A 21,053-nucleotide genomic window follows, 5' to 3' on the forward strand; every position below is an offset into this window, starting at 1 on the left:
TAACAATTCTATTTTAGTTATAGGTGTATACACAAACACGCGTCTAAGCGTGTTGTCTGCGTTCTGCACTGGGTGCACTTCTCGCAACGGATTCTGTCTATCCATGTAATACATGGTCCTTCGTTCCATAACGGGTGCTGAGTTGATCTGTGGACATAAGAACGCACTATACTTGTGACGGTGTTCTAGAATTACTTTAATCAGGTCGGTACTTAGACCTTTCCATCTGTTCGTGACCAGTTCAATTAGTATATCAGGCAGAGGGCCTGGATCAGAATGTTGGCTTTTATACAATAAGAGCAGATGCTGTATCATGTACATACCAGCTAAACGCTGTTCACTCGGTGTCAAGTTCAAGAACGTATGTGCTAGCGCATCATCACCATATTTCTCGGAGCTGTCAGCCCATTGCACGGCTGACCTGGCTAATTCTTGTTCGTCCATGGAATCGAGTACATGGTACCCCATGCGCTCTTGAAGTACTCTGTCAGTAGCTTGGAATAAGTGTTCGGGTGTTCTAGGATTACACATGGCTTCCTGATAGATTCTTTTACTTTCCGGGCGCACTGGGCGCATAGAATTATTAAATGGTCTACCCTTACCTACGTAAGCCACCATTTCTCTTACTGGCAATTGAGTCTGTTCTGGTGTCTCGGCTTCCTCCTCTACCTCTTCCTCTGTGGATTCCTGTTTGTCTGAATCTATTTCCGGTACGGGCTGTCTTTTCTCATGCATCTTAACTATTGCCTTTCTGATTCTTCGGTACATATTATCTATACAGGCATCTTTGTCATGTTGTCCATCCGCTATATGCTGACCCCATTTGTGGAGTGCTTTTACATCCTCCGGGTTCATACCCGGCCTATCCACTTCTCTAATAAAGCAGTTTATAAGAAACCGCAATAACTTGCCCTTAGTATCCACTTTCTGATAGGCCATGGCCTCTTTAATACTTTCAGGCCCTACCCCTGTCTGAACAAACGTATATATTCGATCTAAGTGTTCTGTCATTCCAGGTAACGTCATCAGGAAGTTCGTGACTCGCCGTAAACGTACTGATGCGAGTAACATTCTCTCGTCACTCTTTTTACCAGGTACTGGATCATATCTACAGTCTATAAGGCGATCTCCAAAAATTGTAATGTCTGTTCTAGGTGTACGCTGTTGCGCTATTTCTCTAAAGCTCAGACGTTGGACTTGTGGTGGAGTCTGGAAACCTGTCCCTCCGGACGCGCCTCCTGAGGCACCGGCTCCGAAAGGATTAGTCGAGTTCGTGTCAAGGGAAGTAGGAGGAGGTGGAAGAGGGGGGGTAGCCTGTCGGGGAGGAAGAGCATAATTATCCTGACCGCCCTGACCGTCAGGTACAGGCACTGGTGGCGGTGGCAATGCGGTATTAACATATGTGGGAGCCACATCGTCTAAATAGGAAGAAAGGAAAATGTCCTTTGCTGTCCTCTGGTGTATTTTAGTCGGGAGCAATGGGGGTGGTAGGTCCTTCGGTACTTCTGGGGAGGCCTTAGGCAGGCCTTTTGACAAGATAGGGTACATGCCATTCATAAGTGTATTACGCTGTCTGTCTACTTGTTCTAATTTTACTCTGATACCTTCCTCAACTAACACGTTTTCCTGGGCCTTGTCAGGCTCCTCCTTACTCTTTTCTTCTAGTCTGTGAGCTTTTTCTGTGCGCCTATGCGACTCTTTACGCCATAACTCGATGGCGTCTTTCTGTGACTGTCTGGCTTTCTTTTTCCATAATGCTTCTTCTACTCTCATGATGCAATCTGCATCCCATGTCCCTGCAGCGGGCCATCTCTGATTCTCCGACAAGTCTTTAGTGTAGTCTACCCACAAGTCGAGAAATAAAACAGCATCTAGGCCGTGTTTATGGTACATAAAGTACCCGGGAGTGTCCCTAGGTGGAATGGGAACAGCTTCTTCTAGAACCCCTTTACGGGTTTTTATCTGTCTTAGTTTCGAGAACAACGGCATTCTGAAATCTGGCTACTTGGTTCTTACTTCAGATATGAACATGGACACATAAGACACGTTTAAGCACAATAATGAAGATCGAACATTCACTCATACCACGACATTTGAATGACACATCAAAACAGTTCAAAGACAACCCACATTAATTACAATGACAAACCTACCAACCTAGTGTAACAGGATGTACCGCTAAACGGCACAGATACACCTTTTACAGGTGCAAACTAGATATACTGCTATACAGTACAGATACACTGCTTGAACAGTGCAGAACAGGCTCGTGTACCCGAACCCGTCTTGACCGGCACAAACTAATGCGCACGTCAGGATGCGTCCCTAGCAACGGTACTCACCAGGAAGCACGGAAACAGAAGGCCTCGGAAACCCTGGACTGGACTGGACTCGGACTGGATTCGGACTCGACGCAGATACTTCGGAATCTGGTGGGCCTCGGTATACCACGGATCTTGCTCTCTCAGCTAGGCTCAGGTCGGGATCCTCCGCACTCCTCACCGCCTCGTCTGGGTGTCGATCGCAGCCTCAGTCACCTCCGTTGGCCTGAGGGAGATACAGGAAATCCTGCGGGTACGCGTAATTATCCGTCCGGCTGTGGCAGGGGGCTAGGCCTGCAACGCACCTCCGGCGCGTGGGGTGGGGGAGGGGTCCCTATTCGGGCGCCAAAACTGTGGTAAAATCGATTACCAATACATAATTTATAATCAATAATCAATAAGAATAACTCAGAGAAATAAGAGGCAAAATCCGGGATATTGAGGTTAACTCAAAAGGGTTTTATTCCTGTAAAAGGAATTGGGTTATTGGCTCGAGCCAAGGTGGCATAACCATTCCATCACCACGCGGGTTCAGGAAGGGACAGACAGACAACATATTGTTTACAGAAGTACATATATATAGTCAATGCATTACAATGTATGAGCATGTAGTAGGCGTAACAACTGGAAAAGAAGAGATAAAACATGGAAACGTCATGGAAAAAAGGCGTTACAATAGGCGTATACTAGAAACGTCACTTATCATGATGTCATAAGTAGGTGGATCCATAAGAGAATCCTGCAATGTCAGCAGAAATCTATGGCAGAGATGCGCGCGCAGCAGCTTGACGTGAGTCTGACTTATAACTGGAGGGCGAAGGGGACTTGACATTTAGCACTACAGGGGTAGACATAAGTCGTGTAAGTGTAGACATAAGTCTAGGATGTCAGATCAACCTAATCCCAAATCATATCTGATATCATATGTTTAAGGAACTGTAATGTCTGGAAGGGAAAAGGTCTCTCGGGCGGAGACTACACTATACTGAGTGCGTGTACATGTGTCTACGTGTCGGTCTGCTAGGTGAGGGGGCATGGGCCTACCATGGCAACGGAGTCTATGAATTACTTGCACGGAGACAGAAGGACCGGGCCCTCTGCTCCTGCAGCTGGGAGGATGTTTACTTGAGCTACGAGACAGGAATGTGTTTTCGAGGAGTGGAGCAGATAATTCGAAGGTTGAATGCAGTCTTGGCAGGCAGAGGCTAGGCTATGCGCCGGAGCCGCGCAAGGAGTAAGGTGGGGGTCACTGGTACAGAGGTAGCCTGGGCTGAGGCCCTCGGAGTCAGGAAGCAGGAAAGAACCAGAAAAAGGCTCAATGGCATAATCTGGGCCTACTTCGCCAGAGCTGAAAAACGTGTGAAGTGTACCGCAAAGAGACGGTGGCACGGCATATATAGGAACTGAATATTCAATCCGTTCATGGCGGATCTGATAGAGGACATGTTAAAGATGGACGCAAATGTATTTGCGTCTTCGTAGCTGGCACAGGAGGGAAATTACATGCACTGTAAGCTAGTACATGGAGACGGTGGGGTACTCGCTGGGGAACACTACTCGATCAAAAATTATATTTCCTCAGCGTAGGCCCTCCACTCTGCTGTACTTAGCTAGGCATTGGCGGGTCTTTTCGGTCTGGTGTGCTGGTAAGGGTATTGACCCCACGCTTGCTGACCTCTTTTTGGTGATGCAGTTCCTTCAGGATGGGGCTCTTCTGGGGGCTGTCGGTGGCTTCTCTGCGGGTGCAGTGGGCAGCTATTCAGGCCTTTAGGGGCTCCTGGCGTAATTTCCAGGATGATGGAGCTCTGATGCCTCGGTTTTTTTCGGGGTCTGTTGAACTTGTTTCCCCTCCCTGTTCGGTCCTTCCCTTCGTGGGATTTGCATCTGGTGTTGGATGTCCTGTCTGGTCCTCCCTTTGAGCCCCTGGAGGGTCTCGAGTTGCATCTCTTGACTTGCTTTTTGGTCGCTATCACCTCTGCGAGGCGCTTGGGGGAGTTGGGGGCCTTGTCTTGCAAGTTTCCCTTTTGTAAAGTCTTTTCGGATCGGGTGGTTCTGGTTCCCGTTCCGTCCTTTGTCCCTAAGGGCAATTCGGCTTTTCACCTCAGTCAGGAGGTGATTTTGCCTCTGTGCTGTCCTGCTCCTTCCTCGGCTGAGGATTCTCGCTCCTACCAACCTAGTGAGAATTTATACGTGCAGTGCTTTACCATAGTGCCTAGTGCAATGAGCGTTGTCCAATTAAACCACATACGTTGTGCAGCTGTGCAAAAGGGAAATTTTAACCTGCTTGATGAGGCAGTTACAGGATTACAAAAAAAATGCTTGTTAAAGGCACCTATCTGCCAAGGAGGCTAAAGTGAATAGTGCATCCATTAGACAGCAGTGTAAGGGAAACATTTACTGGGCAAATAGCGAGTTGAAATGTTTGGATGTCCGACAGGCCTTGCTGTGGTACCTCCATGTTGTTGAGACCTTCCGAGTGGGAGACTCTTTGTTTGTTAACTTTGGTCCGGCTCGGAAAGGGGTTAAGCCTTCCACGGCCTCTTTGAGTCGTTGGATTAGGTCCACGGTCTTGCTGGCTTACCATCTTAAGGGTGTAGATCCTCCTGTGGGGGTTCAGGGGCGTTCCACTCGCAGTATGGCTGCTACGGTGGCTGAGTTGCATGGGCTTCTGTGGTGGAGATTTGTAGGGCGGCGACTTGGTCTTCTCCGTCTACTTTTGTCTGCTACTATCGAATTGCGAGTCTGGAACGTTTGGATAATGTTCTGGGCCACAGGGTCTTGTCCTCTATGCTGGGCCAGGGATGTTGATCTGCTGTGTTTGGGGCACTGTATTAAATTTTGGTGTTCTTTATCACTCAGTTGTCCGTCTCTGTTTTCTTCTGCTTGCTATGTCCTCAATTGTATGGAAGGAAGGTGAGGGACGGACGGGAGGTAATGCTTCAATTTCTAATGATAATGGCATTACTCCTAGTCCTACTCCCTCGCCTTCCTTCGAGGACCCTCCCTCCCTCCCGGTGCGGTTCAACTGAGTGCTAGCTCGGCTTGTTTACGTACAGGTGGGGGAGGGGGCGGGCAGAGTTTTTATGCTGGGGTGGGTCTGGGTGGGAGGCGGAGCCTCAATTGTATGGAAGGAAGGCGAGGGAGGGACGGGAGGTAATCTTATTTCCTGAATGCAGTGGACCTGGAAGTATTAACAAGGAAAAAGGAAGGCGAGGGAGGGACGGGAGGTAATCTTATTTCCTGAATGCAGTGGACCTGGAAGTATTAACAATTTGAATTAAGAAAGGCAAAGTCCCTAACTGCTGTACTGTAAAAACTGATCTTAGAAATTAGGGTTACATGACAGGACTGAAATTAAAAAGGATTGATTGCATAGATTTACAAATTAAAGGGAGGTCCCTAGGAAGAGCAGTAGGGTGAGAAGGAGGTCCAGAGAGAGAAATTCTTAACCTAGAAATCAAGATTTAAGCTTCCTGAAAATATTTATCAAATTCACAGATTACCTAATTACAAGCAGTTGAGTTTTCAAAGTAGTTTGGGAATGATTAAGATAGACCCATCCATCAAAAATTGCAAAATAGGAGGGAAAAAGCGCGAAACTGGATACACTGAACATTCAGAATAACACTTGTGGAAAGAAACCCAGTGCCTGGAGTATGATTTGAAAATAGATCTACTAAAACATTACATCGCCTCTGCTATATAAGAAGGGACACCCTTCTTCTGTAATTTTCTTCCAGGATAATGCAGACAGTTTCAGAGGAAGAGGAAGAGTTCAATGTCTGAGAGGGGATGGGGAGAGTGGAAGAATAGCTAGAGGCTGTAGCAGACGAAAACAAGTTCTGTGCGGCCATTAAGAGAACTATTACTATCACCTCCACTCATCTCCTCTTAATTTTACACAGGAGCTTTGCAATGTCAGGAAACACAGTGAAAGCATGCAGGAATCTATTGGACCACTACACCGCTAGAGCATCCATTTTCCATTCTCCTTTCTCTGGAGACTAGGAGCAGAATCTGGGCAATAGGTTACTGTTCTCGGAAGCAAATAGGTCCAGGAGTCAGGTGCCAAATATAATACCCACCTTCTGAAACGTTGCCCGCAATAACAACAGGTTTTGAGAATAAGGAAATACTCTACTCAGTTGAACTATTGTAGATTGTGCTGTGCCTTGACCTGGAGTCCTTAGTTTGTAAGACGACAAGTATCTACCCATGATCGCAATCGGACTCTCACATTGTTGACTGAATTGCAGTGGGTCTTCCCTTAATATTAATATATGCTACTGTTGCAGAGGTATGATCTGACCAGATTGGTGAGATGAGTCACTTTTTCTTTGAAATGATGTAAGATTCGTAACACTGCTATCAATTCCCTTCAATTTGAAGATCTGTGACTCCCAGTCAAAAGACCACGTGGTTTAGAACATGAGGATCCCCAACCAAGAGAAACAACATCCGTTGCTAACATAATCAGTGATTCTAGTTGGATCACAAAACCTCTGGAGAAGTTCATTGGATGTATTCACCACTGAAGTTGGGATTTTATCACTGGTGTTAACCGAACCAGAGTTTACACATATTGAGAAGCTGGAGACCAATACTACTGTAAAAGAAGAGTGAGTGAGGATTAAGTCTCGCCCATTGAACCATGAAAACACAGGTTGTAATATGCCCTTGAAACTCTATCCATTTCCATACACTGGCTTCAAAAGGGACTGCAGGGTAGAAATCAGAAAACACGGACAGATTGGTCTCTCTGGAAAGAAACACCATCCATAAATTTCTTCTAAACCTGGCCTCAATGACGGTCATTTCAAGGGTAGCAATTGATGTTTAGAAAATTAATCAGGGAGCCATCGTGAGTCAGGGGTGATCGTGTTATTTCCAGCAAATAATCAGACACTGCTCTGGATATGCATAAGTAAGAACTTTTTGGAGATGAAGGTAAAAGTCACTTCTGCACCAACCACATTTGTGAAGATTCTTGGTGCTGACCGGAGACCAAAAGGTAGAATTTTCCTTTGCCATTGCTTCTCCTGGACGCAGAATCTCAAGAAACTCTGGTGCCATTTTGTAATAGGTATGTATTAATAGGCATCCCTCAAGTAAGTTATCATCATAAAGTGATGTACTGGTATGAATCGTATCATTATCTTCAAAGTCTCAAGGGATGATCTTCACACGCTTGTTCACTCTCTTGAGGTCCATAACAATGCAACATCCCCTGTCACTTTGAGAGTCAGGAGAATAGTTAGGTAGACCCCTTGTTCGTGTTCTGTTTTTGGTACAGGATTTATAGCATTCTTCATCGTTAAGGCTCATACTCCGTCCTCCATTGCCATCCTCTTCTGTGAGTCTTTTGACCATGCCATAAGAATGATTTCTGTAACATCTGGAGGGGAAATAAATTGTACCTTGTATTCCCCCCTATCAATGTCCAGAACCAATACATATGAGGATGATATTCTCCATTCCCCTAGAAAGTGGTGGATTTGGCAAACTATGTGAACTTTTTGGCCACTGCCTTCCAAACACCTGCCATAATCAGCAATGAGGCTACCCCGAAAATGGTTTTAATTTTTAGTGCTACGGAGTCACAGCCTGTTACAGAAAGCACTGTGAATATGTAAGTCATTATTTTATACTTGCATTACACACAGTAAAAGATAGACTGCTTAAAAATGCACTAACAAATTTACGATGAAATGGTGCTTCCAAAATATAGATTTTAGTTATACCCACACCTGGCGTAATGTAATTTTTATCATTTTAACACCTTCTCAGAGATAGTAAGCGATATGTAAAAACAATGACAATTAAAAGCATGCATTTCAGAGCTCAGTTGTTAACTCTTTGCATTACCGCTCAAAAAGAATAAATCTTTGTCATCACAAAGCTTGAAGTGATTCGACCAATACCAGCTCCCAAGCATCCTTTACATTTGCAGCTTAACTCATTATGTACATTTGCATTTCTTTGAGGCAAGGAGCATTCCACCTGAAGCATTTTAACTATCAGAATTAAGAACTGTCTAGGGACAGTGGGCTTTCTCCAAAACAAAGGATTCCAGGCAGGAGAGGCTGGGGAATGCATGCCCCCCTTCCCATGACTTCACGGCCCCCCTGGGGGTCGTGCCCCACATATTGGAGTCCTCTGCTCTAGGCTATGCCACTTCACTTTACGTCAATTCAATGTATGTCACTTTACTATATGCCACTCCAGGCTACACCACGAAACTCTACACTTTACCACTCTATTCTGTGCCACTATAAGCCATTCCACTCTATTATGCTCCATTCTATGACACTCCACTTTACACCACTTTACTGTGTCCCACTTCACTCTACATCAATCCACTATAAGCTATTCCACTGTATGCATCCACACTCTATATCACTACACTGTGTGCTACTCCACTGTATGCTATTCCACTCTATTCTCCTTCAATCTACACAACGCAACTCTACGCTATTCCACTGTATGCTATTCCGTTCTATGCCATTACACTGTAAGCAACCCCACTCTACGCTATTACACTGTATTCCACTCCACTCTGCGCCAATCCACTGTACGCTGTTTCACTGCATGGCACTCCACTTTATGCTACTACACTGCACACCACTGCAGTTTACAACACTGGACTCTAGACTATTCCGCTGTATAACAGTTCACTTTACACCACTCCAGTTTATGCCACTCTGCTCTAAGCCACTTCAGTCTATGCTTCTCCACTCTACACTATTACAATGAACACCATTACTCTGCATCCCACTGCAGTCTACCCCACTTCATCCTACGCTATTCCACTCTATGCTAATGCACTCTATCCTACTCTACTCTTTGCGGCTCATGTCTACACCACTTCACTGTGTGGCACTTCACTCTACACCACTCCCCTGTGCACTATTTGACTGTACGCAACTCTATTGTATGACACTCCACTCTACGCTATTCCAATTTATTCAATTCCAGTCTATGCCACACCACTGTACCCTATAAGACTATACACCACTTTACTATATGCCACTACAATCAATCAATCACCAATTTAGTTTATTAGTTAATAAAAAAGCATAAACATACATATAATCCACAGCATAATCACAAATACAATACGTGTAAAATCAATAAATCTCCCCTTCAGGCAATTTAAGCCAGTGTGACCATCACGAACACACCAAGCCAAGTCTAAAAATCATGCATACACCAAGATAAAAAATTGGACATTTTGACCAATATAAACGCATTGGCTTTCCTGTATTGTGCATTCGATATCAGGGATACCATAAAGGTACAATATAAAACTGACAACTCAGATACATGATCCTGAGCTAATAAGGATGTTGCAACCTGTAGAGTATACAAAATCCACAGGTTACTGTGCAAGAAGGCAAAAACAATGTCAACATTTTTAGGACAGAACAGCTGCTCCAGTCGCCTGCTAGAGTAAAGTGCATGACAGCAATATTCATGATACTTAATGCAAACTTGACGCTATTGTGCAAAAAAGACATTGTCAACTCTTAACAGTAGGTTACGCAATCTGTGCGAAAAAGGCATTGGCATTTTAAAGCTATTAATAATACTCCTACCAACCTAGTGAGAATTTATACGTGCAGTGCTTTACCATAGTGCCTAGTGCAATGAGCGTTGTCCAATTAAACCACATACTTTGTGCAGCTGTGCAAAAGGGAAATTTAAACCTGCTTGATGAGGCAGTTACAGGATTACAAAAAAACATGCTTGTTAAAGGCACCTATCTGCCAAGGAGGCTAAAGTGAATAGTGCATCCATTAGACAGCAGTGTAAGGGAAACATTTACTGGGCAAATAGCGAGTTGAAGTGTTGTGTATATCCCTTCCGACCCGTGGATGGCATTCAAGTTCAAATTTCAATCTGTTTGTAAAAGGTTGCTAAAACCTGCACCAAGCAAATGTCCAACATGATCTTTAGAATTAAAGCCTCTATGGCCGCCGCCCTGCAGGCTCTAACATCTAAGGTATACAGTACATAAAAAAAATAAAAATAAAAACAAAAAAAGGTGTTCAGAGTACATGCTCATCCAAAACTTAAGAAAAAAAATAAAAAATAAACACTCCTTGGGCAGTAGTGACTTCCCGTTACAAGCAAGTTCGGGCATACACAACGTACACATACAAATGTTTCTTTAGCCTGACTACACAAGTGGCACATCCTAATCAGTTTATCGCTTGATGGTCAGTGACAAAGTTCCCTCGAAATAGAACTGTTCCTTGCTTACGTCCTATGAATTTATTACTAACCGCCCATCTGATCGTTTTACCAGTGCAGTTTTATCTTCCAACCTGCTTTTCTGTTGTATGCATTTGTTCACATTTTTTAAAGGTATAGCCACTCATGTTCAGTTGCAGTTGCCATAAGTCTTAGATATAAAGATTCTGTATATTTTCCTGCAGGTATTTCTCAAATTGACCTTTACCCCTTGTCAGGTTTAACTCTGCTCAGACTAGTTTAGCCAGCGATCCCTCAGGGGGTCTACGCAGTTGATGGCAGCACTGCATGACGGCCCCTTGCCTGGCTAGTGATTGTTTTACTAGGGCAAAATTTTACCATATTTGGTGGGGGAGGCTGACCTTGGCTGCTGGAATGCATGTTTATATAATCGTACTGCGAGCTTCACCCTGCATTATATCGCCTCCATAGAAAAGGTTGGAATCAGTTTTAATTTGATAACTGTTACCAGCGCCTTTAGATTATGACCCCACAGGCTTTTCCTCAGATTTGACAAGACAACGTTTAAAGCCTCTGTTTAGGCAGTGATAGCATTTTTTGCGCTGCAAAATAATTTTGTGATTCCAATATAAACCCCAAGGACATTGTGGTGTCCCAGTTGGGGCCTAGGTAGACAAGACACAGGACACGTGTGATATAGTTGGTGGCGGCAAACTAACCTGACCACGCCCAGAGCCCTGGGCCTTTTATTGCATAACTTGCGTGTCCACGCTCACGCCTGGACCAAACCAAAGACCCCTTACGCTCCAGGGGTAAAACACATAGTAACCGTGGGAGGGGGGCGTGTGCTGCAGTGGTACACCCCACTGTCCGCAACACTACATTCCTCCTTTACCTAGGATAAAACAAAACTGGAAGAAGAAGGAAAACACACAAAAGTCTCTCAGGTCAGTGGAACTGCTGTGGCCATTAAAGCTGCTATGTTCGACAAAGTCTGCTAAACAGTCTCTGCTGCAGTCTCTGAATTTACTGACAAATCCAACACATAGAAGGCATAAAATATAACAGTCTTACTTTATTCTCGGCGGGGTCAGCCATCTAGATCATCTCAACGCCAGCACTGGGCCACAAAGTCTCGGTACCTCTGGGAAGGCTTGGGGCACGGACGTAAGCTGTATCCCGCTTGGCTGCGACTTCCTGCTGTGGCTGGGGGTGGTTCTTCTGCTTCTCTGGTCTCGGCGGCGCTGGGGATCTCAGCCGGTCTCGCTGGCTCCTCGTTGCTCGGGGTGATGTCACCTGTTCGGTGTGCTGGGATGCTTGTCTCGGTTGGTTCAGATGGTCTGCGCGGTGGACTCAGGTGCCAGTCATCCGGTTCCGGGTCTTCTCCTCTCTCAGGTACTTGTTTGAAAAACGAAATGTTCCTTGTGACTACTTCTCCATTCCTGACGGCCGTGATCATTGTTCCGTGTACCTCAGTGACTCTCCAGGGGTCCAGCTCGAATGGCAGGAGGAATTTCCCGCCGGGATGGCGGTCTTTCACAAGAACCGCGTCGCCGACTTGAATGGGGCTGTCTGCGGCCCTCCGTCTTCGGGATGCTTCCTGGTTGTTCTTGGTGCGCTGTTCCATGGACCGGTTCCTGGGGTTTGGGGCCATCTCCCACATGGGATGGTGTGGGATGGTGTCAGCAATAGCCCGGTTAAATGATAGTCGGTTTGGGGCGATTCCTGTAGTGCAGTGTGGGGTCTGGCGATATTCTCAGAGGAATTGGTAGATGGCTAGCTCCAGACAGTGGCCATCGGCGACTGCAATTTGAATTGTTTTGTTCAGAGTTCTCATTAGCCTTTCGACCTCTCCGTTGGCCTGCGGCCATCTTGGTGTTATCCGTTTGTGTTTGACGCTGTGGCTCTGCAGGTATTCTGTAAATTCGCTGCCATTGAACGGGGTTCCATTGTCCGTGCGGACTTCCTTCATGATCCCGTGGGTGGCAATGATCTTTTAGAACTTTGGGATCACCTCAGCTGCCGCTGTCGATGTCACGATTTCTACTTCGGGGTAGCGAGAGAAGTCATCCACCACGAAAAGCATGTACTTGCCTCCGGGGAGGCTGCCGAAGTCCACACTTACTCGTACCCACGGGGACGTTGGCCCATCTTCGGTGATCACCAGTGCTGGAGGGTTTGGTAGGCTTGTCGCTAGGCACACCGGACAGCTGTGAACTACTTCCTCGACTGCTCTGTCGAGTCCAGGGAACCACAACTTGCTTCGGAGTCTGTTTTTTGACTTGACGATCCCCTGGTGCGATCCGTGTGCCAGCAAGGCAGCTTGCTGGGCGAGGCTGCTGGGCAGCACGAGGCGTGGGCCTCTCAGGAGACATCCTTCGGTAGATACTGATAGTTCGTTTTTGACTTGGTACAGGGCCTTAAGGACAGCTTGGGCGTCTTGAGTGCGGAAAGATGCCGGGCATTGCAGCGCCTTCCAGTCGCCGGATTCTATGGCATGGATCGCGATCTGGAGGCAGTCATCGTCTTTTGTGGCCCTCGCTACTTCCTCCAGAGACATTGGACGTGGCCTCGACTGTTCTACAATTAGCCGGACGTACTCTTCCATGGCTGCTGCTTCAGCTGCTTCCGCGTCGGTAACAGGACGGGCGTGTCTTGACAAATAGTCTGCGGGGTTTCGTGTGCCGGGCCGGTATTCCACCTTGAATTGGAACTCCTGCAATTGCAGCACCCATTTTTCGATTCTCGGTGGTGGGCGAGAGGACGAGCCTTGGAAAAGGGGTATGAGGGGCTTATGATCAGTGATTACTGAGAAAGGATGTCCATAGAGGTAGACATGGAAATGGCAGCACCCCCATAGAATGGCAATCGCCTCCCATTCAATTTGTGAGTAGCGCTGTTCGGTAGGAGTCAGCGTGCGGCTGGCGTACGCTACGGGGGCCCACTCTCCACATGCCTGACGCTGTGACAGGACCGCTCCCAGGCCCGTGGGGCTGGCATCAACTAGCAATTGTGACTCATGTTGCGGATCGAAGTATGCCAAAGTTGTGTCAGCCGACAGCGCTGCCTTGGTGTTCATGAACGACTCCTGCTGCTCCGGGCCCCACATCCAGGTGGCATTTGACTTGGTGAGGTCACGGAGGGGCCTTGTCAGATCCGACAGGTCCTTGATGAAGCGCCCTCAGTACGTCACCATACCTAGGAAGCTGCGGACGGCTGTCACAGACGTGGGGGCAGGCGCGTTGTGGATGTCTTTGACCTTTTCCGGGTCGGGCCCACTCCTTGGTCGGAGAATTTGTATCCAAAGAAACTAATGTCTATGCGTAGAAATTCGCATTTGTCTTTGTGGAGAGTTAGTCCTCTCTCCTTTAGCCGGTTGAACACTGCTTGGAGGCGTCTGATGTGTTCTTCCAGGGTTGGGGCATGTACCAGGATATCATCGCTCACATTGAGCACACTGTCAAGGCCTTGGAGGACATTGTGAATGATGTTTTGAAACACCTCCGCTGCGCTTGAGATGCCGAAGTTTAACCTGGTATATCTCCACAGGCCTGCGTGGGTGGAGAAGGTTGTGATTGAGCGCGAGTCTGGGTGAAGAGGGATCTGATGGTACCCTGACCGCAGGTCAATCTTGGAGAACCACTTGGACCCTGCGAGCTCCCCGATGATGTCATCAATGGTTGGCATCAGGTGACGCTCTCTCTTGATGGCTAGGTTGGGGAGGCGCATGTCCACGCATATCCTTACTGCTTCGGGTTGCTTCGGCTTTTTGGCCACAACGATGGGAGATACCCACGGTGTGGGTCCAGTGACTCGCTCGATGATGCCAGCTTGTTCAAGCATCCTTCGCTCAGCTTCGACTTTGGGCCGGAGGTGGAAAGCGATTAGTCTGTGCCGGAGGGCTACTGGGGCTACCGACTGGTCAATGTGGAGTCGGACAGGGGGGCCTCGTAGGCATCCGATGCCCTCGAACAGCGAGGAATGCTCTGCAACCAGATGGTCCAATCCTTGGGCTTGCACTGTTAGGGCAAAGTGTATGAGTCTGAGCTCCCGTGCTGTCTTGCAGCCGAGAAGGAACCCTGATCCCTCCTGGGACACGTAGATCTTTGTTTGTAGCTGCGTCGAGTCGTGGGACACAGTCGTCCGGAACACTCCGCACAGGCGCAGTGGGCGCCGGGTTCCATAGGCAAACACTTGCACTCTGGTGGGGTGGAGCGTGGGGGCGTCTTCGAGGCCTTGGTATACACTGGCGGCCATGAGGTTTATCGTGGCGCCTGTGTCGATAAGGGCTCTGACTGCTTGGCCATGCACTTGGACGGTGCACATCGGTTCGGTCGAAGACGCGGCTGCCAGGGTATTGAGCATGCGCACCACGTGGACGGACGCGGCGTCTTCTTCGTCGTCGTCCATGTCACTGCTGTTCGACGTATTCTGATGTGGCGCCATCTGTCGTGCCCGCCTTTGTGGGGGGTGGCGCCTCCGCACCACATGCAGGCTTGGTCATGGGTGGACTGTCCTTGTTTCGGCCGCCCTTTCCTGGGGGTCCTCACCCGGTTGTCTGTTGGGTGCGACTTGATGGCACATACGGGTTCTGTCTTGATTGTTACCGGTGGCTTCGGCTCCATATGGGCAGCACGGGCTTTGGAAAGTTCTTTAGACCGCCCCAGGGCGAGGATGTCGCGCATGGATATCGCGTCCGTTTCAAGCACCCTCTCTCGTAGCTTCAGTGAGGCGCATCCCTGTATGAATTGGGCGCGAATTTCATCCTCCGCATCCGGGAGAGTGCACGTGCTGGCTAATTTCTTGAGTCGAGCGTAGAATACGTCTACAGACTCCTCAGGGAGCTGGCGTGCTTGGCGTAGTAGAAAACGCTCGTAATCTGCGCTGGCAAATGGCTCAAAATACCTTGTGATGGCGTCACGGAGGGTGGCGTATGTGTGTGGAGGGTCGCCCTCTGTGATGTCCTTGGAAATGTCGTGGATAGCTTCACCCCCTAGATGTAACAGCATAGCGCGACGACGCCCCACCGCAATATCCACCGCAATGAAGTAATTTTCAAGCCGCTCTACCCACTTCTTCCATCGTGCAGCTTGTGAAGGGGGGGTCCCTGTAACAGCAAAGGGTTCCAGATGCGGCACGGTGGCCATGATGGCTGAAATACTGCCGATTGGGTGACAGGAGGGGCTGTAGGAGGCTCCGCAGGCAGCAGCAGGTACTCTAAAATGGATTCCAGAAGTGTGGAGGGCTCCCAGGCCCCGTTCCGCGAGATGCGTGAGGATTAGTAGGGTCCGGACTCATGCGAGATGCGTGAGAAGAAGCCGGGCGGCCGCGTTGCGCGCCAGGAGCGTAGTGTGGGCGCACACTGCGCATGCGCGGGACAGCCGAAGAGCCGACCGGGGCCGGGGGCCGAGCAGAGCGGTGCAGCCAGGGGCTGAAGGCAGCGGGGAGCAGCGGGAGCACTGGGGGGTACCTGGGGACCGCGACCAGGTCCGTGCAGCTGCGGAGACTTCAGGACGGCACAGGAGGCGGGCTGGAGACTTCACAGGGCACCGGTGAGCGGCGCGAGTCGAAGCAGGGGGTAGGCAGGTCGGTTGGACCGAGGCGGGCCACAGCGGGCCGTCGGCGCTCGGGAGTGCTGGGCAGAGCGTCGCGTACAGGCCAGTACGGCGCCGCAGTGCAGCAAAGCACGTGGAGGGGTGGATCGTAGACCACCTTCGTCACCAGTGTGGTGTCCCAGTTGGGGCCTAGGTAGACAAGACACAGAACAGGTGTGATATAGTTGGTGGCGGCAAACTAACCTGACCACGCCCAGAGCCTTGGGCCTTTTATTGCATAACTTGCGTGTCCACGCTCACGCCTGGACCAAACCAAAGACCCCTTACGCTCCAGGGGTAAAACACATAGTAACAGTGGGAGGGGGGCGTGTGCTGCAGTGGTACACCCCACTGTCCGCAACACTACAGACATGTATGTAGCAACTTCATAAATATTTGGAACCACTTAGGCGCCATTTCGATATGTTTGCTATTAGTCCTTTCAATATGTATAACTTTTGTTTTCTTAAGGTTAATTTCCAACTGGTTGTTTACTGAGTACTCGGTGAGCCTATTGATCTGGGCCTCTGTATGCCCACATGGATGTTGCTTAGTATTAGAAGATCGTCTGCATACAGGATGTTGTTCAACTGTTGAGACCCGGTGCTTGTGAAACCACTTCTACCAGGGAGGCTGGTGGGTCCCTGATGAACATATTAACCAACAGCTGGGCCAAGACGCATCCCTGTTTCGAAGCAAGGGAGGTGTTAACTTTTCTGGATGAATGGCGTTAGTCCCCATCCTTGATCTTTACCCAGGTCTTTGTGTATATCAGCTAGATGGCCCTGAAAAGATTTTGGGGAATTCCCCAACGTGATAGTTTTTCCCAGGGCAGGCTTTGGGGGAAGCATTTGAATGTCGCTTTAAAGTCCACAAAACAGATGAAAAGTGATGTCCCTGTGTTTCATGCTCTATTTATTATGAGGCCCACAGCCATCAAGTTAGTGGTGGTTCCCTGCTTTTAGTGAACCCTGTTTGGTTCATTGGCAGCCTTTTTGCCTCTGTCACCCACTCTTGCAAATCTTGCAGTCGTAATGTTAAAAAGTATTTGATGTCCACATTGAGCAGTGATATCAACCTGTAATTGCTACGGGTGCATCTACCACGCCCTTAAAAATGGGGTGGATCACTGAGCTTCTCCAGATTTTCCGTATACTTTCCGTCAGCAATATTTGCATAAACATTAGGGGCCTTGTTAGAACTAGCTATTTCTGGTAGGCTAAGGCTGACGCCAAAGCCAGGCAGAAACCACCATTCTTGTCAGGGCAAGGAAGTCACACGCCAAGATAACCCCTGCTCACCCCCTTGGTAGCTTGGCACAAGCAGTAAGGCTAAACTCGGAGGCAATGTGTAAAGCATTTGCGTCAGCGCACAACAGCAACAACATACTAGGCACACTACAAAAGGAACTCCACACAAGGTTATTATAAAATAACTTTTGTATTGTCAAAACACATTTCAGATAAAAATCACACATGTACATTGTGCCAACTGGCACGGCAACATTCATAAGGGATTATTTACAAGACAGGGCCACATGGGCCACTGTCAGATTCAGATATAGCACTTCTAGAATAAGAACCTAAAAGGGTAATCACAAAGATCACAACCAGTATCCACTGGTAACAGGAACGAGGACCTTACTAGGACCACCTGTACTAAAAAGGACAACCACCTAAGAACAAAATACATTTAGGGGTGTACCAGAACACATTACCCATGATGCATGAAACACATTCAGAGGAGTATTAAAGAGAAACACATGATGCCTAAAACATTCAGAGGTGTTAAGAATAAAGCACATGATGCAATAAAACATTCAGCGGTGCCAGAGCAACACAATAGCGCAAAAAATCACATGATGTCTAAAAACATTCAGAGGTGCAGGAATAACACACGATGCAAGAAATCACATTCAGAGGTGCAATAACCATACAATTGCTCAAAAATTCACATAAGCCACCACCTGTGGCAGTCCCTAGGCCAACTGGCCTTGTTGGGGCTCAGACGCCCTGAGTCTCAATGTCAGGGTGTGCTGCCATGCAGCGCCAGTCCAAGAAAAGAAAGCCTAAACGTAGCAGCTGGCACTAAGTGCTGCGCAGCTGTGAAGGCCTGGCACCACTGTGCCCTCTCTGTCCCACCCAGGGGCTCTCTCCTGAAATTGCGCCTAAACGGTGCAGCTGCCCACTAATTGCTGGGCAGCTGGAGAACCATCAAAGAAACTGTGACAGGGTCCTCACTGACCCTTGGGCGCGAACTGCACCCACTGTGGGAGCCACACAGGCTCTAAAAGCAAATTCCTCGCAGGCAGCAGGGGGCAGGCACCGGCAATATGCCCCGGCGCCCCCTCTAACTGAAAATGGCCAAACGATGGAGCCACACAGGCTCTGGGCAGCACATGCCCCAAACGTTGGAGCTACACAGGCTCTTAAACTAGATATGGCCGTTGGAGCCCTCTGGCTCTGCAGACAATGGCCCCTCGAGCCTCGCAATTCCAACTGCCCCCTAGAGCCTCCGTGGCTCTTAACACAATCTGGGCCCTGAGCCCCTCGGGGGCTCTCAAGACATGCCCCCTCAGAGCCTCCCTGGGCTCTACTTCACGTTGGGGCGACCCACTGCCAACCGGGGCCGCCCTGTGGCTTCAACTATGCCCATGAGCCTCTCTGGGCTCTACATTGCGAAGAATGCGCCCCTACACCGAGAAGCGGCCCGCTGCCAGACGGGGCCGCTCTACATTTCCATTGGAGACCCCCCGCCTGAGACGCCCGCACTCACCGGATACTTGCTGTGAGGTGGCGTCTTGACTGGGGCTTCTTCCGGCGGCCTCAGGGGCGGGACTTCCGGCCGGCCGCGCTCCAATTGGCTGGCCGGCCAACCACTTCCGGGTCGCTGCGGGCAGCGCAGCGGCCCCGCTTTAGGCAGGCAGGCGGGCAATCATTATCCGAGGGGTGGGCTCCCTCGAGATAAATAAACATGAAAATAAAAGCGCTATTAAGCGCTTGGGCAAGATAAAGCGCACCATAGCGCTAAAGGTGCAAGAACACGCGCCCTCAAGCCCAGGATTAAGAATAAAGCGCTATCAGCGCTAAGAATCGATCTACAGCGCCCCCAGCACTATAAGGACATCCAAAGTCCAGTAAAGTCTTCCAGGAGATACAGCAAAGTCCCTCCAGGGTAAAGCAAAGTCCCCCTCCTTCCAGGACAGGCAGAGGGGTCCCCCAGAAGTCCTCCAGGCATCCAGGAAAGTCCATCAGAGGTCCAGGGGCTGAGCAGGTTCCAGGGATTCCCCTGAGCCCCAGCAGCAGCATGCTCCTGGCAGATTCAAGTTAGAAACAAGAACAAATTGGAAGGGGACACAGCCCCTTCTTATACACAGAAACGTCTTTGAAGTCTTTGTGTAGGGAGTGTGAGAACCAGCTAGAACTGGTTATAGGGAAGTCTTGTCAGTATCAGGGACAGAGGTGACAGTCCCCCAGTGGGAAGTGGAGCCAGCTTTGTAGTCAGGCAGGCACAGCCCTTCACTATCAGGTGCCATCTCCTCCCACTTCCCTGGCAGCAGATGCTGCCTTTCATCCATGGGCTGACTCAGACAACCTCCTGGGCTCTCCAGCCCCTGTCACCCTCACACCAGACAGTCAATCCACAAGCAGGCCCGGGCACTCCTGACCCAGGCTCACCAGCCAATCACACGCCAGACACAAATTACACAAATATGCCAACTTCTAAAAGTGGCACTTCTAGACTAGACACACTCATGCCGCATATACCATTTTGCAGAATTCAGTCTCACGAGTTCTCTCATACCAAACTCGCCCCTGCACTCCCCACACATCGGGAACTACCATGGGCATACATATTACCCATTCATTCCTATGGGAGGGCAGGTCACTCACCACACATACACAGAGAGCTCAAGCACTTTACACTGTACCACAGTGAAAAAGTGCGCAGAGGCCTAAAATCACCACCACCAGGTTCCAGAAACAGGCTAGGAAAAGGCAAAAAGTCTCGGGTGAACCTGCCTAAAGGGCCGGGTCCAACAGGCCTCATTTATGAAAAGTGACGCATCGCTTTGTGAAAACAGGGAAGCGTCACTTTTCACTGCGCCCTCCTTGCAACACCAATGATGCGTTATATTTAATGTATGATGCATCATGTCGCAAGGACTTACAGATACGTCAGTATTTCTGACGCATCTGTAAGCGCAAAAGTGACGCATTGCTGGAGTGTGTCACAAAAGTGACGCAACTCCAGCAATGCGTCCTTTCACATGGGGAAAGCCCCATGTGAAAGGGCTTGCGTCAGTATTACGCCTGCTGTGCCGCTGGCCGCGCGACACAAAGGGGAGCATGGGCGAGACAGCGTCTTAGTACCACACGACGAGCGAGAGGAGCCTACAGCGCACCAACCCCCCTCCTCACTAACGGCCAATGGGAGGGCGCTCCTAGGCGGGGGGGCGTGCCCAGGGGTTTGTTATAGCAGGCCCAGCACGTTGCTCGGTCTTTCCTGCCGCGTCGGTGCCGTGGGCTGCTCTGCGCTGTTCCCACCCTAACCCTGACCCAGCGGCAGAGCGGAGGGCGGAAGTTGTGAACTTTTAACGGTCATGTTTTGTGTTGCAGGCGGAGTCACAGGGCGATCTGGAAGCAGATGGACAGTAGGGGTACCTCTGCGGCAGAAGGATACAGTCTAAATACCTCTGCCTGGCACAGTAAGGGTGCCTGAGCCAAGAACCTGGAGCCGAGGGGGTTCCAGGAAACAGCGTCGGCGTCCCGTTAGTCCTTCGGGCGGTCGGGGGGCCTGAACCGACCGGGGGTGTGCCTCATCGCTCCGCCCTGACAGGGGGGGCGGGAGTAGAACGAAATAAAGTGATAAGTTACTGCACCGTCAGAGCATCGACTCGCCGTGCAAGAATGGCTCCTTAGGC

At 49.2% G+C, this 21,053-nt stretch overlaps 1 protein-coding gene across 4 annotated transcripts in view; it reads right to left on the minus strand.

Annotated features, from left to right (window-relative positions):
* The window catches only part of LOC147731761 (uncharacterized), a 42,860-nt gene that overhangs the window by 14,564 nt on the left and 7,243 nt on the right, over positions 1-21,053 (minus strand). Inside the window, exon 3 of one of the 4 annotated variants that reach the window (XM_086956885.1) lies at positions 2,343-2,672. The exons of the other annotated variants lie outside the window; for them this stretch is intronic. The gene's annotated coding sequence lies outside the window, so the exon portion shown is untranslated. The remainder of the gene's footprint in view (positions 1-2,342; positions 2,673-21,053) is intronic. 4 annotated transcript variants of the gene reach the window in all.

This window comes from Lissotriton vulgaris, chromosome 2_1, assembly GCF_964263255.1.
Source record: "Lissotriton vulgaris chromosome 2_1, aLisVul1.2, whole genome shotgun sequence".
NCBI classification, from domain to species: domain Eukaryota; kingdom Metazoa; phylum Chordata; class Amphibia; order Caudata; family Salamandridae; genus Lissotriton; species Lissotriton vulgaris.